This window comes from Emydura macquarii, unplaced genomic scaffold (assembly GCF_026122565.2).
Source record: "Emydura macquarii macquarii isolate MOO-44397 ecotype Brisbane River unplaced genomic scaffold, CSIRO-AGI_Emac_v2 contig_3231, whole genome shotgun sequence".
NCBI lineage: Eukaryota > Metazoa > Chordata > Testudines > Chelidae > Emydura > Emydura macquarii.
Genome location: NW_027133368.1, coordinates 337,635 through 364,217, shown reverse-complemented (window position 1 = coordinate 364,217; position 26,583 = coordinate 337,635). Strand labels below are relative to the sequence as shown.

The following is a 26,583-nucleotide window of genomic DNA, read 5'->3' as shown; positions in this document are numbered from 1 at the left end:
CTTCTGGGTAGAATGTTTGCAGGAAGTCGAAATCTAACTCCATTTCATCCGTGTTCGGTTACGTAAGAAGATAAGAAAGGCCATACTGTGTACGGGATTGCTCTTTGCCAGAAGCTGGGGATGAGTGATGGGATGAGTCACTGGATGATGACCTGTTCCGTTCGTTCCCTACGAAGCACCTGGCATTGGCCACTGTTGAAAGACGGGATACTGGGATAGACAGGCCATTGGTCTGACCCAGTATGGCTGTTCTTATGTTCTTACTGGAGAAAATAAAAACCAAACCATCTATTTTACTACATTAATGCACCCATGAGCTGCAGGTTTCATTAAAGCTCAAAGCTTTGCACAAATTGGGCTTTGCACATTAAGGGGTCAAACACCTGCCAGCTGGGCAGTGCAGTACGGGGTGAGAGAGAAGTTGGCTAGCTGGCTGGTCACTGCTCACTCCTAACAGCTACAACTTGGATTCGGAAAGAGCTAAAGTGCAGCATAAAAGATCAGCTGCCAGCGAGAAGATGAGAGAGCGAGCATACAACTGGGGGGACGACGGACGAAGAAATCAGAAGCCAGCAAGAAAGAGCTGCCGGAGGGAGAGATCAGAATATATATGTTCCAAACCTGAATGTGTCTGGAATGCACTAATGACAGTGCATTATTCATCAGTTCTTATTACTCAAATATTCTCAAGTTGGGCTAACTCTATTTGCTGTATTTTGTTACTTTTATTTATTAAAACGCTGTTCTGGCTCATTCCGGTATATTTTTGTTCCTTGTGCCACCTTGGAACCAAGTCTTCGGGGCGGTTTTATTAATAAAGCTGTTTGCTGCCTGGCGTGAGCATTTGGAGGTGGGCTCAGAAGAGTTTTTCTGCAGTCTAGCGTTCTTCTCGGTTAGTTGTATTTTATGTGCATCATTTTGGTCACTGAACTGCCTCGGAACCAAGTTTTCTGGGTCTTTTCTTGTGTTTAAAAAAGAGTTCTGGGCTGGAATGCAAGGGCACCATTTGGGGAAATGGGGGAGCTCCTGCCCCCCTACCCCTGAGTTTCATGACACCAGCTGGGAACAACCTCACTTGCTCCTCTCACCACCTGTTCTTTGTTTAGCAAATAAGAGTGCAGAGGTGTATTTGGCAGAGCCAATAGCAGGGCTGGGAGCCTCTGTAGCACTTTTTCATTCCTGAAACAAAGACGGTCACGTAATGGTGGGAGGAAGGAAGCTCTTGTGACACTCCGCATCTGAAAACAACACCCCAGAACCACATATTCACCACTATCATGTCATTAAGATATATGTTCTGTACAAAATATGCCTTGTGGGGTATTCTTTTAAAAGTCTTGAACTGCTAAACATTAATATCCTGGTGAAGTGTGTGTGCTATCATCATATGTGACGTTATGAAATACTATTGGATATGCTACTAGAACGTGTTCTGCAGTGGGAAACACCCACAAACCAGCTTTTCTGGTAGAACAATGGAGTGGCCAGACAGAGTTGATGGCTCTCCCTCACCAGTTCAAGGAACGAATTCACTAACAGGGATTGTTTACAGTGAAGAGGTGCTTCACAGAGGGAAGTGCATAGACAATGGATGCTCTTTGACCAATGAGGGTGGCAACCCCAGGTCATGAGCATTGATTGTTCCAGCAAGACTATAAAAGAAGGGGAGTGACATCATCACTTGTCTTAATTCCCTCACAGCTCAACACCTGAAGAAGCACCTGGAAGACAAAGCACTTTTGAACGGGGCAGGCTGCCAGGCAGATGTAGCCTGTGAAAGAAGGAGCTGTAAACCTGCTTGTACCATCAGACAGGGTGAGATATTGCTAACGCAAATCCTGTGTGGTACTCTAGAATTTAGACTGTGGATTTATTTTTATTTCTTTGGTAACTACTTCTGGTCTCTTTATGCTTACCATTCATAACCACTTAGGCTATGTCTACACTGACAGCGGCAAAGTCACCGCCGCCAGATCGACTTATCTGGATTGAATGAGCAGTCAGTGTAGACCCGCTCAATTGATCAGGAAGTTGATGTTAGTAAACCACCTCCTCCATTGTCGTAGTGCTGCGTAGTGTGTTGGCACAGTGTAGTGAAGACACCGTGCAGAACAGAAGTACAGCAGTTGACAGGCGTTACGCAAGCTACTCTGTGTAGTTTGTGTAACTCCCATTGACTGCCACCGAAGCACCAGGTAAATGTAGACCAGGTCTTAGAATCTTTTTTTCTGTAGTTAATAAATCTGTTTTATAATTGCACCTAAAACAGCGTGTCTTGGTTGAAGCATCTAGAACATCTTATCTCCGTTAACAAAAGCTGGTGTAGGCCTTCCCTACATCGAGAGGGAAGCAGACTAATTAAGAAGTTTGCATTGCATCCTCGAAGATGACATATGCCTGGAGGGTATGACTTGGAGAGCTGGGGTGAATCGGCAGGTGTTTGTGCCCATGTTTGCTCAGGGAGAGCATTCCAGGTAACTCAGTTAGGTGTGTGGCATCACCTGCTGTGGTGCTGGGTGATAACAGGGTCCAGAGGGGCTGGCTGTTAGTCATCAGCTGAGCATGGTGGAGAGTTCACCTCAAGCTGAATAGTTCAGGGTGCCCAGCGGGACCCCAGTTTCCAGGTTGCACCCCAGAGGACCTCATGACAGCTCTCAAGCTCTGTGCTTAGGTCGGAAGATGCTAGCTGCAGATTTCATCAGGATCTGCCCCTCACCTTCACATGTTGACATGTTAAACAGGCAGGAGCCAGCCCCTTGTGACTCCTGTAGACGCAGCACTGCTCCGGTGTGGGAGGAGGAGGCTGCCACCCCCAGCACATAGGGGATCATTATCTTCATGGACAGCCCCTCTTTGGAAGTTTCAGGCTGCAAGAGCAGCGCTGCAGAATGACCCCCTGGGATCTTTCCCTGCTGGGAGGAAACAAGCATGTGCTATCACACCACAAATATTGTTTAAATTACACTTAACTTTCCCATTTCTCCCCCCCCCCCCCACCCCAACGCTCTAATTTTTAGTGAATGGCATTTGGTGATGGCACTGTGCCCATTTATTCTGCCATTTAGTCCTACTTGTCTGTGAGAATCTTTTCTTCCCCTACAATGGGTTTTGGGTCAGGTTACCAGGTAGGTCCACATTGGCTGTTACACACAAATGCTGTGAGTGCCTGTGGATCTTACCAAATCTCCCTAGGGTTGAACTTTGCTAGGACCTTGTTCCCAGAAAACCTTCTGAGGAGCTGCTGGTCCTTTATATGGGCAGATACAAGCAACTGCTGCCCTCAAGAAGCCATTTTGTAGTTCCCCTCTGCCATATACATTGGCCAAACCCGACTGTAACTACACAAAAGAATAAATGGACACAAACCAGACATAAAAATGGTAACCTCCGTAAGCAAGTAGGAGAGCACTTCAATCTCCCAGGACACTCTGTAGCTGACTTGAAAGTTGCCATACTTCTACAACAAACCTTCAAAAACAGACTTCAGCGAGAAACTGCAGAGCAGGAACTCATCTGCAAACTGGACACAATCAGACTGGGTCTGAATAGGGACTTGGAATGGTTCTCTCATTACAAGAAGTAATTGTCTCTGTTCACACATTCTCACCTTCTAATCAACGGTTGTGAATAGGCCTCATCTACTCTGACTTTGTTAGCGCTTGCCCTCCCCATTGTTATATTTCTTACCCTTGGATGTATATATACCTCCTATCTGTGATTTCCACTTCATACATCTGACCAAGTGGGTTGCAGCCCATGGAAGCTTATGCCTGCAGAAATTTGTTAGTCTTTAAGGTGCTACAGAACTCTCCTTCATTTTGTAGCTGTGTGTCTGCTGTGCTGTCTGTCCTCCTCTTCTAACTGGTAAGTAATCTTAGCTCCTCTTGTATCTACTCTTTAATATTTCTGAGGGGGGTCGAGTCTCACAAACTTGAGTACCTTCGTGAATTTCATTGAAGTGATGTTTTTTCTCTCAAATCCTTACAGCTACACCTTAGAACCCTCCTTCTAATTTAGTCCTTTGTATTTATCATAACTATTTGTATAAACCTTCAGTGCCCATAAACCCAAGCCAATCTGAACAATGTGTAAGATTTGGCTGCCAAAATGTGTTCATTATAGATCCATCATTTTATTACACTCTAGATAGTGATTTTTTAAAGAAAAGTTTGGTTTCTCAGCTACTTTTGATCCATCATTAATTTCATCCCCCCCTTCATTAGCTAATTAATGCACATAGTTTCTCTCTAATGCTACTTTCCCCCTTGACAAAGGTTTAAATGTTCATCTTAACCCTGTAGTTTGTCATCAGCTCATTCGTGTTTGAGGGAGAGATCAAGTTACAACACCTTATCGGAAAAGGTCTTTCATGATGGATTAGAAAGATCTCCAAAAATGTCTTGCCCAAGAGGAATCCAGAGATCATGCAGCTACTGTGCTGGCCATATATGATGGAAACCACTTCAAACCAGAGGGTGCATCACCCACAGGACCCTTAGTTCCAGCACCTATGACAAAAAAAAAAAGTTATAAAACCAAAAAGCTATAAAAAGGCTCCGTATCTGACTATGAATCTTAGGCCATGATTCCTGTGCAGGGTTTAAAACCCAAACATTGGAGCACTCACTAGGACACGGACAATGAAATGAATTACAAGTAGTAGAACTGGTGTTTTTCATGGTCTACGTTTAGAGAAATGCAGAGAGTAAAGCGCACAAGTGGTTCCCATCGACATTAAACTTTTAAAATTCATTCATTTGTAGTGGCCTACATCTGGGTTGTCGCTATCAGACTAGTTGGCTTTGGGATTGGCAATATTTTGTTGTATTATCTCCTGATTGTTCTACAATTACAAATAAACTAAAACTAGGGCTTTAATTGGTGTTCCTTATATTTTCTTTCTTTATATAGCAATGAGGTGCAGTGCTCCGGTCAGCTAGTTTCTAAGTTACTACCTGCAAAAAAACCCAAACAAAAACCAAACAGAGATTTTGTTCAGGTGCCTAAGTAGTTGCTGGAATCATGGTTAAAGTTGCCCTTCCACCCCACCAATCTGATATGGAGCCCTTAGGGGCAGGGCTGTGTTTGTTGCTAAGGGAGGAGGCTGCTAACGCTATTCCGGTCTTTGCTCAGGATCTCAGGGGTTGAACTTCCTGGGTCAGACACTTGCAGAGCGACGGTGCCAGCGCTGCCTCCATTGTGATCTGGGGACTCAGAGCCGGGCTCGTCTAACACCTGCTCCTCAGCGGGGTCTGTGCCGGGCAGAGACCTGCATTAACCCCTCTGTGCCCAGCCCGGGGGGGACTTTCTCCGGCGCCTGGAACCAGCCCCTGGGGCAGCCCCGGGCTCTGCCGACACCAGCTCCCGAGTCGGAGGCTGCAGGTGAGGGGAGCCCCGGGCCCAGGGTAAAGCACTGGGGGATCTGTGGGGGGAAAAGCCCCAGCGAAGGGTGCGGCGGGACGAGTCTCTCCTGTCTGTCCCCGGGCCGGGCTCTGGGCTGGGACTGAGCCTGACCCGCTGCCCAGGGGCGCTGAGGCTCCGGGTGAAGGTGGGGGAAGCCCTTTGATGGTCCCAAGTGGGAAGAGCAAAGGGAAGGCGGGGGAGGGGCGTGAGGCTGGGTCAGTGGGTAACCCTAGAAAACAGACACTGCCGGAAACCCAGAGACAAAATCTGCCCCCAGGAGCGCCCAGAATGTGGCTCCCCCGCGGGGCTTTCCTGTGCTCGGCGCTGCCGTGCGCACATGCGGCTGGCGGGGAGCAGAGGGTGCGTGGGAAAGAATTGTGCAGCCAATGGAAAGGCTGATTCCGGCCCCCAGAGCGCTGGGAATGGCGGAGAGATTTCCCGGCCCGGCAGAGTCTGGAGCGGCTGTGCGCGGGGGAAGGGCCTGGGGGGGTCAGGGAGCGAACTGGACTGAAACCCCCTCAGCAACCTCCCCAATGCCCTTCGCACCCGGCAGGCTGCGGAGTGACACCGAAGCTGCACCCCAGCTTCTCTCGAGATTGTCACCTCGTCCCGGGGCCAGGGAAGGGAAATGGCTGCAGAGGACCCGGCTCAGGTAGGGATTGTCCGGGGGTTGCTGGTTTGGGGGCTTTGCCTGAGTGTGGGGTGGAAGGGACGGGACGGGACATGAGGCCGGGGAGGAGAGATCAGGACATGAAGTTCCTGCTGGGCGGCCTCTAACGTCAGGGGACCAGCCTGAATATCACAAACTTTTAAGCTATAAATTCTCCTCTTCAGTCTGACACCTGTTCCTTCCCCAGTGGGTCTGTCAGCTCCCCCCCCCCCCCCAACATCCCTAGCCCCCTCCTGTGTCTGCTTCCCGCCTCCCCCTGTAAATAAATCCCCCTGTGCCCTCTTTATTCCGCTTCCCATGTCCCGTCTCCTGCTGATCCCCCTCATGTGCCCCTGGGGCCTCCTCCAGCAACCTCCTGCCTGTCCCCCCCGTCCCCAACACCCAAATCCCTGTGTACCCTCCTCAGTCTGTCTCCCCACCCCTCATGCATCCCCCTGTCCAGCCCTCTGTCTGCTCCCAACCCCCATAAACATCCCCCTCCTGTGCCCTTTGTCTGTCTTCTGCCTCCCCACAGCCCTCCATCCAGACTTTGGCCTGCCTCCACCCCCAATCTCCGCTGCACCTTCCTCGGTCTGCCTCCTAGCTGCTGTGGTGGATCCACAGGATCGGCGCTACCCCCCCAGCTTCTAAACAAACCCTTGGAGCGTCCCCTTCACTGGGCCAGACCCCAGTGGGTCCCAGCCTTCACAAGGGGAGGCCAGGCAGCCTCAACATGATCTGGAATGAGCCCAGCAACTGCAACTGAGCCAGATTCCTAGGCACAGACCTGCCCGCCCTGCAGGGACCAGTGCCGCTGAGCCAGGGCTTGCAGCGACACCCGGCACCTTTCCAAGCAGAGCAGGGTTGATTCATCAGCTGGGACCCAGCGCGGGGAAGCCCTGAGATTAGCAGGAGAAGCAAAGGTTGAGGTGAAGCCAGAGCCCAGCTTGGCCAAGCCAGGGCAATCAGCCAAGCTGTGATGGGCTCCATTGCGGGCTCTGTCTCTTTGGGTGTCTACACAGCAGCTGGACGCCCACAGCTGGCCCAGGCCAGGCAACTCTGGGGCACGGGGCACGGGCTGCAGGTCTCTTTCATTGCTGTGTAGACATCTGGGCTGCAGGCCGGGCTCTTGGACCCTGGGAGGTGGGAGGGTCCCAGAGCCGGGGGCTAGATGGGAGGTCTACACAGCAATGAACAGCCCAACATTGGGATCCCATGTAGGCTGGCACGGACCAGCCCTGGGTTTGCTTTGCGTGTAGACAGACCCTCTGTCAGTCCAAGATGAGAGCTCTGGGTCTGTCCAGAGGCTGCACCTAACCCTGCCACCTTTCCCCTTTGCTCTCTAGCTGGGGCCTTGGCTGGCTCAGCTTCCCAGCCCAGAAGTGGGGGGAAAATCCCTTTCCTCTGGGTCGCTGGTTGCTGGGTGTGAATGTCCCAGCCATTGGGGTTGCCCCTGTGTTTTCCCATTCTCCACTGATTTGGGGGTCGGTTTCCAGCCAGTTCTTCAATGACCCAGCCAGCGAGGTGACACACACCCCACACAACTTCTGTGCTGCTCCAGGAACAGCATTATCCCTCCCGCATCCACCGGGCAGCACTGCAGAGCATAGAGGGAAACTGAGGCACACATAGGCGCCATAAAAATATTACAGAAAATTCCCACTTTGTCACGCCTCCTCCCATGCGCATCCCTCTGTGTCCTCCTCTGTCTGCCTCCCTTCCCCACGTGCATCCCTGTGCGCCCTTCTCATTCTACCTTCCCCATTGCCCGGCCTGCCCCCTCAGACAGGCTCCTGCTGCCCCCTTCCGCCTGCCTCCCACCCACATATGCACCTCGTTTCTCCTCCTTCATCTGCTTCCCCCCCGCCCCAATATCCCCTTGTCTGACCCCCACACACGCATCCTCTTTCGCACCTCAGGCCGCCACCGACCCCCTTGCGCTGTCTCCTGTGCACCCCATATGCATCCCACTGCACCCTTCTCTGTCTGACTACCCCCCACACCCGCCTTCCTCTGCTTCCCGCGGTCTGCCTCCCCTGCGCCATATTCCCCTGTGCTGTGTTCTAATCCCGCCAGCCCCTCCCGCTTCACCCTGGAAACTCCGTCTGCTGCCCGCCCCCCTGCTCCCCTCAACCTGTCTCCTACCAGCCCAAGCCCACACATCTCCCTGCGCCCTCCTTGGCCTGCTTCCTGGCCCCCCCAACAGCCTCCCGTCCCCCCTTTTCTTCCTGCGGTGACCTCGGTTAACATCCTCCCCCAACACCCACATCCGTCTGCACCCTTTTCATTCTACCTACACATCCCCCCCCTTCCCCATCGGACTGACTCCCACCCCCCAACTTGTGCCCCCAATCCCTCCTTGGCCTGCCACCCCCCACCACACATTACCATGTGCCATCCTTTGCATCCCGCCCCTCCCCGACACGTCCCCTGCGATATCCTTAGTCTCCCCAGCTCCCCCCACGTCTTCCCTGCCCCTTCCTCCCACTGCGGCTTCCTCTCCCTGCCTCTAGTTCCCCACATCCCATTGTTCCTCATAGCTACGGATCCAGGCTGCCACCGCAGAGCCCAGCCACGTTCCCCACGGACAGCCTGGCTCCAGCCCCACTGGAAACACTGGGAGCCAGTGGCCACCTTCACTCAGGCCAGCCTCCCTCCCACATGCCACAGGGAAGGAGATGGTGGCCATCTTGAGTAAGGGCATTTTGGCATCAGACCCTCACCCCCAAAAGCAGTGGGAGGGGGCGGCCATGTTGAACAAGGGAAAATGTGCGATTCCGTTGCCAGGAATGGTGAGATCGTGGGGAATGTTTCAAATCCCAGCTAAATATTGTGAGACCCACGATAACATCACCGGAGTCGGCAGCTCTGGGCATCACCGTTTGACCAGTGCAGCAGCCTGTTTTTAATCTAATCTTTCAGAAATTTCTCCCCCCCCCCATTTCCTCCCCCCGCCGGGAATGTTTCTGTGTCTGTGGCCGGGCGGGATGTTCCCAGCTCTCTCTGTCACTGAGCTGGTGGGGTTGTGGCTGGGGCAGCCGGTTTTGAGCAGGGGAATTTCTTGTTTCAGGGGCTGATGACCTTCGAGGAGGTGGCCGTGTATTTCACTGAGGGGGAATGGGCTCTGCTGGACCCAGGTCAGAGAGCCCTCTACAAGGACGTGATGCAGGAGAATTACAGGAACGTGACCTCACTGGGTAAGGATTCCTGTGCATGCAGGTGTTACAAGCTGGGGATCTTTGCAGTGCCCAGGTCGGCTTCTGCTGAGGTTTTTTCCCTTATCCCTTAGATTTCAGGGGGATCAGCCCGCTAGTCCCAGGCTCAGCAGGGTTAGGAAGATAGAAATTGGTTGCACAACGATGCTGTGCCAGAGTCATATAATCCCCGGGTGTGTGGAGATCCCTGAATCCCCCTCTGCCCTCCCCAAAGCATCTCCCGGAACACTTTCGCATCTGCTTGGATTATACAAGGGCACCCACACACCCAGGACATATGGAATCAACTGTCTCAGAACAACTGTAAAACTTGGATCTCCCTTCATTTCTTTCCCCGGAGCAGGATTTCCAATTCCCAAACCCAGCGTGATCTCCCAGCTGGAACGAGAGGAAGAGCCATGGGTCACCGATCTTCAAGTGTCTCACGCTCGAAAGATCCTGAGAAACATCCACCCAGGTGAGAAATTGATTAAACCGATGTGGAAACCATGCATCATTGACTTAAAGTGCTGGGATTCCCACGCCGGTCCCTTGAGCTCCTCCAGTTCTAACTCATTTCCCCCAGATCAGGATTGTGCCCAGCAGGTGTCGTGTCCTCCTGGCACACGTGATTCATGGCTTTGCATACATCCTCACTGACACCACATGGGAGTGGAGGTGAAATTGTCTGTTTTTCCAGGTGTGTGCATGCCCAGTGAACTGTAGCCAGAGAGCTTTCCCTAGTGGTACTTGTCAGTTTGCTGTGCATGTCATCCCGCATCCAGGCAAAGGAATAAAAGGTGGAGACACCCTAGCATCTCCTCCACTCCTTCTCACCACCAGTGGCTGGTGGTTGGAGCTCTCTGTTGGAGATTTGTGTACTTCTTATTTTATAAAGTTTTTGTTCTTGTTTTTTGCTGGGACTCTTTTTCCTTGTACAGGGGAGACCTGGTTATTCCAAAGTCTCCTGGATTTCAGCACTGTCTCACTTGCCAGGTGTCCAATCTGCTGAGCGACCCTCCCACCCATTCTTTATTTTGCGTTGGTGCGGGGCACACTAGAGACAAGGACTCTATTTGTAAATCTTTCAAGAGAAGAGCGCAAAAATCTGGGGACATAAGGATAAAGGATTACCTTATGTAGTGTGCTGTGCATCCCTCCTTGGACCTCACTCTTCTGGAGTCCATTTCTTTGTCCTTAGCCAGGAGTTCTCCTTTGGATCTTTCTGACTCGCCTCATGGTTTGAAGGCAGACACTCTGACCAAGAGAAGAGGAATTGTTCCCCTTCCTCCCTCCATGTCATGTAAGAGCTGCCAGTCTGTCTAAAGGAAGACTTGACTTGTAAATCCAAGAACTCTTCTTCAGAACTGGACTCTGGGAACTGAAAAGCCTCAGCAGAGTCCTCATGGGATCTGTAAGGCACCAAGGTTAGAGCTCAGGTAGAGACTAGCTGCTCCCCCGGACAGACAGTGAATCAGGGCAAGAAATCCAGCCACTGACTCCGGGGCCAGGACATGTATCCTTGAGAATGGCTCTGACAATTTATTAGAGGCATCATCTTCGGTACTGCCATAAACATTATTGGTACTCACGACACCTAATGCTCATGCAACGTCATGAGATTTCCTCTGTCTGTCGGGGCCCGATTCCCCTTTGCTGTAACAAGACCCAACTCTCTTACATCAAATGGTACTGAGTCGGTATTGCAGTCAGAGCTGACCTCTGCACTGGCTAGAATGTTTGTAGGAGTAATACTATCAGCTATGGCGTCTCCAGTATCTGAAGCCGTCAGTACCGGTTTCTTGAACACAGATGGGACTCCAGCCATCAGTACCAACGTTTAGACCTAGCGCCAAGAGGCACAGATCCAGATGCTGTACTCCCTTGATTCTTCCAAGTATCCCACCATCAATGGTGACTGACTGAGGATTCAGAAGAAAACTCTCTGGAGGAAGATCTAGATTTTCTACATTACATTCTTCAATGACACAATAGAGTATTCGACGGAGAAAGAGACGTCAATCTCCATTCCCTTTCAGACGAAGCCCTGTATCAAACTGATACATGCAACAGCTGTACTGGAACCTGTGGCTCACCCCTCCAGCCCCTAGGCTGGCTTCTCCAGACCATTTTCAAAGAAGAACTTCACCCCTTTCTCCAACACTAGAAAGTTCCTGCCCTTGGTACCCAATTAGCTACCAACCTGCCTCAGGATCCTTCCCCTCCACGGCCTACGCTGCAGTAACCTCTCAACACAGAGGTACAGCTTACTCTATGTATACCGAGGACACCTTTGTACCAGGAAACAATTCATCTGTGTCTCCAGATGCACCTTGCGCTCCAGAGTCCTCGTCTCCCATCCCAGATGGTTTTAAACCTTATCAAGAGGATTCGCTAACTCCCTGGGAATCCAAGCAGTGATTGTGATGGCAGCCACAGTTTCCATAGGCCGCTACTTGTGCTTGCAACATTTGGGCATATCTGTAGCGTTACAACAAACCATGGGGGACTTGCCCTTTGAAGGCTCCTGGCTACTTTCTGCGAAACCCGGTGAGGCAATATATACCCTCAAAATTTCTAGGGTGACTCGCCGCTCCCTGGGTTTGTTTACTCCAGCATCCAGGAGGAAGCAGTTTCTCCCACGGCAGTTGCAGAGGGAAACTTATTACCTGCAAAAACCAACTTGTCTCCTCTAGAAAGAAGCACAGATCTCAGAGATGCAGAACTCCCTCAGCATCAGCTACTGTTACCTCAAAAGAGCACCCAGCGACAGCCAAACACTTCATTTGACTCTCAGTTGAGAGCATCATACCAACTTCTCCTTCCCCACTGTTCAGAAGCCGGCTGTCTCACCACCTCCAGGTGCTTGGATTGCCATCGCTGTGGTTTTAAGCACTATGGAACGGAGTTACATGCTCCAATTCCTTTCTACACCTTTCCCCTTCCCCTTCCCTCTTCAGCAACTTCTCTCATGTGTTGGTTCTTCTCCAAGAAATCTGGACACTGCCCCATCTGGTAACTGTAGCGTAAGTGCTGCCACCATATTGGGGAAGAGGGTGTTTTCCTGGAGGAAGCAAACACCTACAGAACTTAAATAAACACATAAGAGAGTTCAAGTTTCATAAGGTCTCCTTGGCTTCCATCAATCCATCACTGAAGATTGGTGGGGTGCTCCTTGTCTGCTCAATTAATATTTCCATGTAACTATTCATCACAGTCACAGGGAATTTCTGAGTCCAGTGGTATCAGACCAACACTACCAGTTACATCCCAATTCCCAGATCCATCCCCTCACAGCATGGCTGCTGATTGGCTGGAGTGTGGGGGGGAAAGAACGTTCATGAGTGATGCAGAACATTGTACTAAATGGTAGACCACAGTCCATCAGCGTTATTTACGTGCACCAGTGGAAACATTTATCCCTGAGGACTGGTGAAAGGGATATTATGCCTTCCAAGGCAAGAGTTCAGGAAGTTCTGGAATATTTATTTCATCTGAAGGAGTCAGATCTCTTTCTCAGCTCCCTGAAAGTGCACCTGGTTACAATTTCAGTTTTTAACCTGCCAGTTCAAACCTCAAGGCAAAGATTGTTTTGTGTGGACAAGAGTTGAGTTAAGGGTAACACTCCGGTTGTATCTCAAGCTAGCTGTGCTGTGAAGACACACTCTGTCAATAAGATTTGTGAAAGGAACAACTAGTCTTTTTTCACCCTCAAGTTACAGAGTCAACATCCCCTAAGATTTGAATTTAGTGTTGTTTGCTCCAGGGGTCGTCCCTTTCAGCTGATGACTTTTTGCCCTCTTGAGTAATTCGGAGCCTGTCCCTGCTGACATAACCCCACCACCACCACCAGCATGACCTCTCATGCACGGTGTGTGTGAACTCACCTTGTTTGGGGGGGTGGAATTTTGAAGAGCGTGCCGCCCCACCCCCAGTGGTGTGACCTTGTGTGCAACGTCACGTCACGCTGGCAGGGGCAAAGTGACACACTCTTCAGAATGGCGTCCCCTGTCTGATACTGGACAAAACCAGTGTTGTCTGAGTCCCGGATGGGAAAAAAACACCCTAGAAAAGCAGGACTGCCTGGTTTAATACCAGATGAGTGGCCTGCCTAATTGATCAGCTAAAGTAGCCTTTCTAGTGGCAATTACTTCCACTAGAAGGGTTTGGAAACCACAAGCATTAATTTCATAGCGCACCCCCAACCCTTCTTTCTGCTATTTTTATAAAGATAAAGTTGCTTTAAGGCCTCATCCAAAGTTTGTTATCTAAGGTGGTTACTGATTTCCATCTCAACCAAACCATCCTTTTACCTCCCTTTTTCCCCCAAACCACATTCACGTGAGCTTGAGGAGAAACGTCATTTGCTGGACGGCTGCTGGGCCCTTGTCTTTTATCTGGACAGGACAAAACAGGTTCAGTCTTTGCCTCAAGTGTTTGTTGCCTGTGTGGACAGAATGAAAGGCAGGAGGTTACCTTACGGAGAATTTCTTGGTGGATCACCTCTCGTATCATTACACGTTATGATGTTGCAAAATTAAAACCACTTTCCAAGTTGACTTCTTGTTTTGTGAGAACCTCGGCAACTTTTCTGAAGGACATTTCCATACCAGCTATCTGCCGAGCAGCGATCTGGTCTTCAGTTCACACTGTTCCCAAGCACTGCACCACTTCAGCCACTGCCAGAGACTGTGCTGGTTTTGGAAAGGCTGGTCCACAGTTGCTTGTCAGACAGACTCTGAACCCTCCTCCTCCACTGCTTGGGAGTCACCTGAAGTGGATTAGATACTTGCAATCACTCAAATTAAAAAACTAATTACATGCCTGTACTGTAACTCTTGTTTTCCAGGGCGTGTTGCACAAGTCTATTCCACAGCCGGCCCTCCATCCTTCTGCTTCAGAGCCCGTTATGTTAGGGTGCTGGTGTAAATGAACTGAGGTGGTGCCTTTTGTGCCCTCACCTGGGTGCATGAGGACATGCCTGGCACCTGTGCCACTACAGAAAACTCCCTGACTATAGTGCATGCAGTGTGTACCCCCCTAAGGTGGAATAGACATGAAGGTGAATAGACGTGCAACACCTCAATAAAGAACAATCACAGTACAGGTATGTAGCTATTGTTTTCCTTCTCTCTTTCTTCTAGGGAAGGGTTTGGGCGGATTCAACTCTAGTCTTCCCAGCAGTAATTTTGGTTTGTTTCTCCACTTTCCTGCTCCCTTTTCTGATTTTCCTTTTCCCCCAGCACAGGGAATGATTCCTGTCCGAATTCTCTCTTTCTTCCAGCAGGTGATGAGATGGTGAGTGAGAAAAATGAAGAGAATCCTTGTCCGGAAGGTCTCGACCGAATGGAACCCAAGGGGATGTGGCTGGGAAGGTCAAAAGGGGATGATTCCCAAAGTCACGAGCAGCGAGAAGCCAACAAAATTCAGCACAGGCCGGAGAAGCAGCAGGAGAACCCGCTGGGGAAGACACTGGATGAATCCATTCACCAAGGGCGAGGTTTGGAGGATTCCAACGAGGCCATGATTCAGCTGAGAACTTGTATTAGGGAGCAGTTGTACAAATGTGCTGAGTGCGGGAGAAGTTTCAATTACAAGTCAAGCCTTATTAGAAATCAAAGAGTCCACACAGGCGACAGACCCTACAACTGCCCTGAATGCAGGAAAAGCTTCAGTTTTAGATCAAGCTTTGTTAGACATCAGAGAGTCCACACGGGAGAGACCCCCTCTAACTGCCCTGAGTGTGGGAAACGATTCAATGACCAATCCAACCTTATTAGACATCAGCGAGCCCATACAGGAGAGAGACCCTATAAGTGCCCCGACTGTAGGAAAAGCTTTCAGGACAGCTCAGGCCCTGTTGCACATCAGAGTTTCCACACAGGAGGGAAATGCCATAAATGCCCTGACTGTGGAGAAACCTTCACTCAGCTCTGTCAGGCTACCAGACATCAGAGGATTCACACGGGTGAGAGACCCTATGGATGCCCTGAGTGTGGAGAAAGCTTCTCTTGCACCTCAGACCTTACTGTACATCAGAGAGTCCACACAGGAGAGAAACCCTATTACTGCACCGACTGTGGAAAAAGGTTCAGTCAGAACTATAACCTTATTGTCCATCAGAGAATCCACACAGGAGAGAAACCCTATAACTGCCCCGACTGCGGACAAAGGTTCAGTCAGAACTATAACTTTATTGTCCATCAGAGAGTCCACACAGGAGAGAAACCTTATAACTGCCCTGAGTGTGGGAAAAACTTCAGTCGTAAATATAACCTTGTTAGACATCAGAGAATACACATGGGATAATGCCCCTATGAATGTTCCATTTGTGGGAAAAAGTAGAAGGCCAAGATCTCTCTAATATTCCACATGAAACGCCACATGGAGTAGTGCCAGCCACTGCCCCTCCTCTCTGCATCTGTCATTCCCATTCCCTCTCTATAATGGGAATAAGAACAGTTGCCCAACTCCCTAGGGAGTCAAGTGGCACCAATAATTACTATGACCTCAGTATCTTAGGAGGACGGAGGCATCAGGAGAGGGACATTATTCTTATTACTGTAGTGCATTATTCCCTGACACTTTCCCATCCCTTCCTGTCTGTCTTTGTTAAGAGGAATCTTTTACTGAGCCAAAAGGTTTAGCTGGATTTCCTTGTCCCTGTTTTCAGGCAGGGGCTCGGTTCACATTGTCTCACACACTGGGATTATTCCTGAAACTGCTACCCCAGGAGGCATTTTCTCCACGTTTCTGCATGGTGGGTGTGAGCAGGGGTTGTAAATTCCTGGGAAGTGGGGCGTCAGCAGAATATTTATTGCTCATTGAATTATTTTCTCAATAGTGCTCAATTATGTGTTTCCTTTTTTCTTCTACATAAGATGCAAATAAAACTTTTTGGCATATCATGTTCCTGAGCAGCCTGGGAATTTCACTGATCCTTTAGCTCGGGGACGGAGGGAGGCAAAGTGCCTGGGTGCATTGTCTCCTGCTGTAGCAATCACTCATTTCCTCCACGTTCAGCCCTTTCACCGATATCTCTGTCCATCCAGCTGTAGAAGCGGGCATGCAGGCACATCCGTGGCTTTGCTCTTGCAGCTCTGACTGCCTCTGGGCTCGGTCTTTTCTTCCTCTCTATAAGGGATTAAATAGGTGCAGAAGAGAAACATCCTCAGAGGCGGAATCCAGGAGCCGTGGCTGGCTATGAACCCCAGAGCACACTCAGAGCTGGAGAGGATGAATAGATGGACATTTCCAGATGTGGACCAACCCAACTCCTTCTCCCCAGCAATATCTCCGGGATCTGTCCTTTCTCTCTATTCCACACCCAGCCCAGTGAGGAATCCAGTGACTTTGGGGCAGAATTGTGACTTGCCCATGGACATAGATCAGCTGCAGGGCTCTCAGATACCCTCATCGACTCCATCCCAGATGTTCACTTTCCAGCGAGTGCCTGGATCCTACAGATTCCTGGTGGTTTCTGTGTTGCTGTAGTGGTAATGGTGACTGCATCTCTGTCAAAGGGGTAACCTCTCATTCCCCGATACGCTGATGTCCCGTTCTCTCTCCTCCCTCTCCGCTCCACTGCACCATCGATGGAACCATCAAACCCTCAGCAGTAGTTTTCTAATCACAGCCCCTGCCCTGGACCTCTTCTAGTGCGGAGTGAACAAGTGTAGCCAGCAGAGAAAACATCCCGCCTGTTTGTTTGTCTGAAATTACCAGCCCAGCTGTGTCCGTGCAGCTGTTCATGACAGCCCTGGGGCATTGTCTGAGCTGGAGGGAAACAGACCAGCCCTGGTGAGGATGAGGAATGGCTCTGGGGGAGTAAGACTCCAGCATGGGAAAAGCCAGTGGGGGTTGAGGCAGGCCCTAAGGGCAGATAATCCATATGGTCCAGGAGAGGCTGGGACTGACTGTGAGAGTGGGAGGGTGCTGGAGTGGGAGAGATGGCAAAGTTAACCAACCTGGGCAGGAGGAGGTAAGAATAAGGTGACGTGCGGAGGGGGACAATGAGCAGAGAGCCCTGGACAGCGCCCATTGCTCCTCAGACGTGTCTAGGGAGCCAGTGGACATGGCCCACAGGAACTCTGCCCGGGTACGTGAGTCAAGGAACAAACAGAAATAGGTCCCACAGTCGCAGAGCACCTTCCCGCTAGCCTCCTCCTCCTGGTGTTATAAATGGCCACCTTGGCCAGCGCCAGGAGGAGGCTGTAGAGAAGGTCTCGTGACTTCTTGGGGCAATGAAAGGGGTGGACATAAATGAAGAGGCATGGGGGAAAGTACAGCCAGAGCCTTAGGAGAAGCAATCTTGAGGAGCCGGAAAAGGGGCTGCGACCTGGTGCCCTCCAGGTCCGTGCCCATGTGCCAAGGACTCCTTGACCAGCAGGTGTCAGAGTCACAGCAGACGTGGCAGCAATAAATCTTGGCCCCGGAGCTTAGAGAGCTGCCCCCCTCCCTTCGCCTCGCAGCACCCAGAGCTCTCCCCTGGCTCCAGCGTTACTGGGCCGTTGTTCCCACGCAGGGCCCGGCTTGTTGCAAAGGGGAGGAGGCTGCTTTGCTCTCTCTGCTCAGGATACCGGGGGTTGAGCTTCCTGGGTCAACTCAGACGCAGCTGCTGCTGCCTCCATTGTGAATGAATCTGGGAGTGATCCCAGGCTGAGAAGCAACTGCTCCTTTGGAGTCTGTGCTGGGTAGAGACCTGCATTAACCCCCTCTGTGCCCAGCACAGGGGGGACTTTCTCTGCTAGCTGCAACCAGCCCCTGGAGCAGCCCCAGGCTCTGCCCTCACAAGCTTCTGAGCCAGAGGCTGCAGGTAGGGGAGAAACCTGGGGGAATGTGCCAGGGCTGGGCAGGAAAGTTACGCTGCACAAAAAGCCCCGAGAATCATAGAATATTAGGATTGGAAGGGACCTCAGGAGTCATCTAGTCTAGGGAACCTCAGATCTTGCAGCCCCTGGGAATCTGCTTCCATGTTAATGTGTCTGCAGGAGGGATCTGAGCTGCCTTAACAGCAACAAGCCTCTGCCCTCAGCTGCAGTCCAGATCTGCCCCAGGGACCAAAGCAGGGGGAAGAGGTGCAGGGGAGCCACAAATGGGCCCCAGAGGCGCTTCCCCTTCATCTCTCTGGGGGGTGAAATTGTCAGGAAGGTTAAGGACAAAACATGAGCTGGAGAAAAAGAGGGAGCGAAGGTAGGAGGTGCTGTGAAATGGAGTAGATTTACCCACCTCTGCTCAGATAGGGGAGCAACAGGGGGAGAAGCAGAGCAAATGGCACAAGACAGTGTGTGTGGGGGGGTGTTATTCAGAGTTTTAAAAGTCTCCCCACTTTAGTAGCTCCCTCAGAGATGAATTGCAGAGGCTAGGACTGGGGAAAGGGGGGGGGGGGGGGGGGAGCTGCCTGAACCTTTCTACACAAGCCTCCTTTGCAAAATGTGTCATTTGAATTGTATTATTAATTCATTAATATTATTTCATGTATTTATAATGTTAATCAAATAAAAGTATTCATTCACTGTAACTTGTGAAATGCTTCCAGGGAGGCCTTGAAAGTATAGAGGCCCTCAGCGATTTTCATAATCTTGGTGAAAACGTCTCTTCGTTCCTTTAATCGCTCCAATTATTGAATATTTGTAGAAAAAAAGCCCCTTCGATTTTTTTTCTCCTCCCTTCTTTAAGTGTCTGGAGCTGCTGGATTTGGAGGGGAAGCAGCTGCCCTGATTCCTTTGCTCATGTGGGGGGAGCCTGACAATAGGGGGGCAGGGGGGTTAAAACTTCCCAGTGATCCACTTTCCCCTCACATGGGAGAATCCAGATGTTTTCCTTTCACATCAGTGCAAACAGATGTTTGCTGGAGGTGGTTTATTCAGGGCGCCAGATGAGACCAAGGAGGCCTCAACTTCCCCTGCCCTTGTTCTCAGGGCTGGAATTGTGCACGTGGTGGGAGAAGCCAGGAAACTTGGCCCTTAGCGACTGTGACCAGCTTGTGTGACTGAGCCCGTCTGATTGCAGCAGGTTTCAGAAGCGTTGGTGTGAAGGCAAGGGGGCTGGACATAGGAATTGAGATGGGGGGTGCGAAATGAACTAAACCCCTTCTGAAATCTCCCCAATCGCTTTTCTCACCCTGACAGGCCACAGAATAACGTCCGTGTTTTGCTCCAGCGTGTCCCATCCTCCAGGGGCTGGGGCGGGGAAACGGCTGCAATGGAACTGGCTCAGGTAGGAGATTGTCAGAGAGCTGCCAGCTGGTAGCTTGTGTCCTTCCAGAACGTTGAGTTCAGCAAAACTTCTGCAAACTAGGAAATACAGGTAAGTTACACGCCCACATAACCTTAACTCTGCCCCGTGGAGCTGGCAATAGCCACTGGGAATGATCTGCTTGGACTCCAGCTGCAGTCACTGTGTTAGGTGTAGCTGTGCTAAATGGAGGGAAATTAAATGGAGAAGGCTGGCAGAGCTGTGATTGTGACAGGAGGTGACCTGGGAAGACTGCCTCTCTGGGGGGAGGAATATAGGTGAGCCCCTCACCCGGAATCCCGTGTGCGTGATCTAAGGCACAGGGTGCAGGTGTCCCTTGAGAGACCCAGCGGGCCTCATTTCAGCCCTGCGATGTGTATGTTGTGGTAGTAGAGAAGGACAGGGCATCTTGCCCTGGGGATCAGCACCAGCTAGGTAGGAGGTGAGTGTGGCCTGGGAGCTTAAGTGAAAGTACAGTGATAGATGGCATTGTGCGCATAAGAGTGAATGGTCTGTAAAAGGGTTTGAAGGGGCTGTAAAATTTAGCAGGTGTGATGTTCTTTCTCTGAAGTAGCCTAGGTGTTTGAGTATAGGGCAGTGCAGGTAGCGTCTGTTCAACAGAGGGCAAAGGCAGAGTGTGAGCAGGGGTGTTAGGGGCGCGAGGGGGCATAGCTCAAAGAGGGCAGAGTGAAGGATCCGTGAGCATTTACCTTCACTCCGTATTTCCTGGTTTTCGTATATTGGAGTTTTGCTGAGCGGGACAGCCAGGAAGAGCAGGATGTGCCATGAGTCAATGCTGAATTAATGCATGCATGAATGCCCGGGAATAAAGAACAGGCTGTTAGAAATAAATGTCCTGGGTCCTTTCCTGGCTGGGGAGTGTAGGAACAGCCAGCTCGCATGCTTATGGGGATGGGTATAGAGGGAGGCATAGGGGAGAGGGGTTTGCAACTTCTCTCCCTCTCTGCCCTACCCTGGCTCCTCTCTGCCCAGCCCCATGTTCACCACAGTCTCCTCTGCCCACCTGCCCCTCTCTTTTTCTGTATTTTCCTTTTACGGTCTCCGATCTCTTAAATCTGCAACCCAATGTGCCCCAGCACTCCCTAGTCCCCTGCGCCCCCTCAGCCGCTCTCCGGGCCCCACAAAGCCCCCTGAATCTTGCTCAGCCTTTCTTTGGCCTCCACATTTCTCCTTGCACATCTCCACCCGCACCAGCTCTCCACATATCCTTTTCTATCGACAGATCCAGTCCCCTCACCACAGAACCATAGCCGTTTAACCTGAAGAGAGTAAAATAATGGGAGGAGGTGGCCATCTTTAATAAGGGCAGCCTCACTTCCACATGCCAGAAGTGTGAGGAAATGGTGGCCATCTTGAATATGGGCAGTTTGATTCAGCCCCCCTGAAAGTAAAGGGAGATGGTGGCCATGTTGAACCAGGGAAAAGAGTGCAAGTTCATTCGCAGGAATTGTGAGATCATGGGGAAATTCTGGGGCAGTGGGTTCTGAGTGTGGGGGACTCATGTTGTTTCAGGGGTCGGTGACCTTTGAGGAGGTGGCCGTGTGTTTCACCGAGGAGGAATGGGCTCTGCTGGACCCAGGTCAGCGAGCCCTCTACAGGAACGTCATGCAGGAGAACTATGAGACTGTGACCTCACTGGGTAAGGATTCCTGTCCCCTCGGATGTTGGAAGCTGTGGGATCTTTGGTACTTCTGGGTCACCTCGTGCTTAGTGTATGATTGCTTTCCTTAGCTCCACAGTCCCTAGGGTCCACCTGAGAGAGACTGTGCCCTCCACACCCCGTCCCATGGGAGAAGAGATTGGGAGACACCATGGAGATGCTAGTCCAGCCCCCTCCCCAGAGCTTACACAGGACAGGATGGGTTGTATATACCTCTCTGTGTTATTAAACATGGGTGCACCATGACACACAGAGAGATTTCCTTCCCATGACTGGCTCCGTGCTTGCAAAGGGCTCTGGGTGCAGCAATCTCAGAATGGGTAAGAGGTTGCACGGAGTCATGCTATCTCTCAGTGTGGGGAGATCCCTGAGTCTCCTACAGGAGAACCTTCACCTCTTCCAGGAGCAATCCAACCTCCCCAAAGGGTCTTCAGGAATGTTTTCCTGTCTGTTTGGTTTCTGCCAGGGCACACACCCACCCAGCATTGCTGGAAACAACCCTCTCTCACTATAACTGTGAAATTGCGGTCTTGCCTCATTCCTTACCATGGAGCAGACTTTCCGATACCCAAACCTGATGTGATCTCCTGGATGGAACAGGGTAGAGAGCCACAGGTCCTGCATCACAAGGTCTTTAAGGAAAAGGAGCTCTTGAGAAGCAGCCATGAAGGTGAGGAATTGGTTAAATGGATGCAGAAGGCATCTGCCATTGACCACTGGGATTGTCACCAAGTCCCCGTGATCTTCCCCGGTTCTGCCTCATTTCACCCAGGTCAGGGTTATTCTCCTGGCTGACGTCACTCCTGGATCCCCTCCCTATTTTGACTCACACCTGGCAGTAGGTCTGTCTCCCCTGAGCGTCCTGGTGGGATGTGGAAGCAGAACTGATCATTTGCTTCTGCTCCCCTTTCCCCCCATCTCTCAACTGAAGAAAGAATTTGGTGGTCTCGGTTCCTGATCTTTCAACCTCCCCAGCAGTTATTTGGGTTTTCTCCCTCACTTTCCTATTCCCCTTTCTCAGGTTCCCTTTCCCCTGGCACAGGGAATGACTCCTTTCTGAATATTCTCTCTCTGTCCCAGCAGGTGGTACAATGATGAGTGAGAACAATGAGCAGGAAGGTCCTGAGCAAGTGGAAACATATGGGACAGTATCGGGAAGCTCTGAACAGCACATTTCCCAAAGCCCTGAGCAGGAAGATGCCTGGGAGACTCAGCACAGCCCAGAGATGCAGCAGCGAAACCAGCCAGGAAATCCACTGTGTAAATCCACTTGCCAAGGAGGATGTTTGGAAGACCTTAGTGAAGGCACGATCCAGCCAAGAATCTGCACTGAAGAGAAACCATACAACTGTCCCGAGTGTGGGAAAAGGTTCAAGAAGAGAGCAAACCTTATTGGACATCAGAGTGTCCACATGGGAGACAGGCCGTACAACTGCCCTGAGTGTGGGAAAAGCTTCAAGAAGAGCTCCGCCCTTATTGTACATCAACGAATTCATACAAGAGAAGGACGCTATAAATGCCATCACTGTGGGAAAGGCTTCCATCAGAGATCCTACCTTATTGTACATCAGAGAATCCATGCAGGAGAAAAACCCTATAACTGCCCTGACTGTGGGAAAAGCTTCAGTCAGAGCTCCAACCTTATTAAGCATCAGAGAATCCATACGGGACAGAGAGCATATAAATGCCCTGACTGCGCGAAAACCTTCACGCTGAGATCAGACCTGTTTTCACATCGCACAATCCACACTGGAGAGAGACCCTATAACTGCCTTGAATGTGGAAAAGATTTTGCTAGTTTCTCGGCCCTTATTTTACATCGGAGAATCCACACAGGAGAGAGACCCTATAAATGCCCCGAATGTGGGAAAGGCTTCAGTAGAAGCTCAGCAGTTTCTACACATCGGAGAACCCATACGGGAGAGACCCCTTATAAATGCCCAGACTGTGGGAAAAACTTCATTCAGAAGTCAAACCTTGTTTCACATCAGAGAGTCCACACAGGGGAGAGACCCTATAAATGCCTTGATTGTGGGAAAAGCTTTGCTCTGAAGTCAAACCTTGTTTCACACCAGAGAATCCACACAGGAGAGGCACCCTATAAGTGCCACGAGTGTGGGAAAAGCTACAAGCAGAGATCAAATCTGACTGTGCATCAGAGGACCCACACTGGAGAGACACCCTATAAATGCCCCATCTGTGAAGAAAGTTTCACACAGCGCTCAGAAGTTATTTCACATAGAAAAATCCACATGGGAGCAAAGCCCTATAAATGCACCGAATGTGAGAAAAGCTTCTATGATGGTGCTGCCCTTATGAAACATCAGAGAATCCACACTGGAGAGAGACCCTATAAATGCTCAGCCTGTGTGAAAAGCTTCAGTAGCAGCTCAGCCCTTACCAGACATCAGAGGATCCACACGGGGCAGAAACCCTATAACTGCCCCGAGTGTGGGAAAAGCTTCACTCGGAGTGCAAACCTTATTACCCACCAAAGAATCCACACAGGAGAAAAACCCTATGACTGCCCTGAGTGTGGGAAAAGCTTTAGCCAGAGTTCAGTCCTTATTAGGCATCAGAAAATCCATACAGGAGAGGCACCCTATAAATGTTCTGTCTGTGGGAAAAGCTACAAGGCGAAGATCTCGTTAATATCCCACCAAAAACTGCACGCAGGATAGAAGGTTTCGGAAGTTCTCCCTGTGGGACAATGGGTCTGTGCCCTTCTGAAGCAAAGTGTAAATGTGTTTCATTTCAGGGTAGGGCAAGCAGGCAGGGTGGGTTTCAGAGTCTGGATTTCAGTATGGGGTGGTAGGTGGGGTCTGGAGGAGATGAGGACACTGGGTACTTGGGAGATGGGTCTTCTTGGAGTCTGGGGGGAGCAGGCGATGGAATTAGTGGTGAGAAGTTTCTGCAGGTTCCACACACACTTTCTGATGTAGGGAAGAGGTAAAACTACACCATCGTAGTTGGTGTCTGAGCTGTCTTGGCAGCTCCTAAGTGGCAGAGGTTGTTATTCAGGGAAGCAACAATGGGTCTTGTGGGTCTGTCGTTATCTATCTAATAAGCTTCGAGGATGCTCCCTCTGAAGCCAGGAACATCTGCAGTCAGCGGGACATGCTAGTTTTCCCTCAATTGGTGTCTTTCTTTCCAAATAAATTCCTTATAAGACAGGTGTTGTACATCTCGTTTCCCTTGATATCCTGGAAATTTCCACAGTTCTTGAACTCTAAGGCTAAACACACAGGGCAATAAAAGATCACGTCTCAGAGCCATGGGAGGCAGGTATAATAGGCCAGGGGCGGCGAAGGCTTGTCTACACTAGCACTTTTGTTGCTAAAACATTTATTGGTCAGGGGTGTGAAAAAACACACCGCTGATCGACATACGTTTCACCAACAAAAGCACCGGGGTGGACAATGCTATGCCGACAGGAGACGCCCTCCTGCTGACATTGCTACCGCCACTCGTTGGGGGTAGTTTAGTTATGCTGGTGGGTGAGCTGTCTCCAGCCTCCTGGCATAAAGCAGCTACATGGGAGACCTTACAGTAGCAGATCTGTCCTGCTGTAGTGTAGACGTAGCCTGACGCCTAGGCCATAGTGGCCCTGCTGGAAGTTTTTGCTGATTTATTATGCACCATGCAGGTTCCTGGGTGGCTGAGGAGACCATATCTGCTGCTCAGCTTCCTGGATCCCTTGAACTCCCCAGGGAGATTACTGATGAACCCGGGAAGCTGAGTAGCAGATACCATCTCCGCAGCCACCCGGGAATCTGCACGATGCATAATAAATCAGCTCGGCTCGGGGGGAGGCAGCGAGCGTGAGTGGTGGGGGTCTTGGGAGCAGGAGGGTGTGGAGGAGAGAAGAGGGGACCGAGACGGGAGGAGGAGGAAGGAGGGAGAGAAGGGGCGGGGCCTAGAATGTGTGGGCGGAGCCTCAGGAGGAAGAGGCGGGACAGGGAGCTAGCTTCCGCTCAGGAGGGCTTCACCTGCTGCCCATGCTCAGAGCCCAGATCAATTGACATGGGCTCGTGAGGCTGGGGCCGCGGGGCTAAAAATGGCAGTGTAGACATTGGGGCTTGGGTGGGAGCCAAGGCCCTGAAATCCACTCCCTGCACAGGGTCCTGGAGCCTGGGCTCCAGCCCAAGCCTGAACGTCCACACTGTAATGTTTAACCCCAGCCTGAGTCAGCTGAGCCAGTTCAGCCGCGGCCATGCTGCAAGTCTTTTATTGCCGTGTAGACATACCCTGAGAGGTGGGGGTGAAGTGCCCCAGAGTTGGTCAGGTCTCGGCCTCATTTGTCTCTCTTAGGAGAACTCACCCTTGTTTTTTTGCTGATGTCTTTTTGTGGGGGGTGTGGGGGATGGACACAGGTTTAATTTAAGGAGAGGGCCGTGCAATTCCCCCCTGACTCACTTTATTCTCTGTGAGCCTGGCCCCTGGTTGCAACTGGAAAGAACAAACCAGTTCTGTGTGCAAGGCACTATTTAGGGAGGAACCCCCCTGAGTTTCGCACCGGAGGTCTGCTTCCAGCGCACGCCCCAGCTCCAGGCAGAACTCGTAGCTGCAGCACCATGCAGCCGGGTCCCCCCCTCCAGGTTCTCCCTGTTAGTCTCCTCCACTGGGCTGGCTCACCCACCCCGCCCTCTCATCTGCCTCCACCAATCAGCAGCTGAGACTATATGGAGTGACCATCCTCTGACCAATAGTAGCGGGGCCGTGAGCATGGCTTCTGGGGGTGGGGCAGGCAGGAAGGGGTCAGTCATGGTGGAAGGGGGGAGCACAGGCTACCCCAGGGTGGGGGGAGAGCACAGGGCCCCCAGAGGTGGGGAGGAGGTGTTGGAGCCTACGGGGGGGGGGGGGGGGGGAAGGACCAGTGGGGTGGGAAAGGGTGTTAATCTCCAGGGGAAGGGTGACGTGAGGGCCTAGGCCTGTGCCTTGAGGGAGGGGGCAGTGAGTGTGGAGGAACAGCTGAGGGGGAGGATCCTGAAGGAAGGGGAGCTGAGGAAGGATGAGGTAGCTAGGAGCAGCTAAGTAGGTCTTGGGGGTCCATTTGCCCTCAAAGAACAGGGAGCCCCCTCCCCTCGCCTTGGGAAGAGAGCAGGGACTGACCCTTCTGGTCCACAGCCATCACGTCCACTAGCAGGTGCAGCTTCCAGGACAAGGGTGGGTCCGCGCTGTGCTGGAAATTCTAGCAGCGCTCTTGCCAACGTTACGTGTCAAACAGTGAACGTGTACGCGTCCGCTTTAATACAGGGCCTGACTTTTGGTTCATGGCCGAACTTTGTTGGCTATGGTCCAACCGCACATCTTGCACCAGGCCCAGTGTGCAAGGCTCCCCTACACTGACTAATGGTTTGATGGATAGGGAAGGGGGAGCTGGAAATGTTGGCCGGGGCTCACTGCATGTTGCAGGGGAT

General features: G+C 51.2%; 1 pseudogene; it reads left to right on the top strand.

The window, feature by feature from the left end:
• The window catches only part of LOC137142564 (zinc finger protein 208-like), a 43,375-nt pseudogene extending 18,677 nt beyond the window's left edge, over nt 1-24,698 (top strand).
• The last annotated feature ends 1,885 nt before the right edge of the window (nt 24,699-26,583 follow it).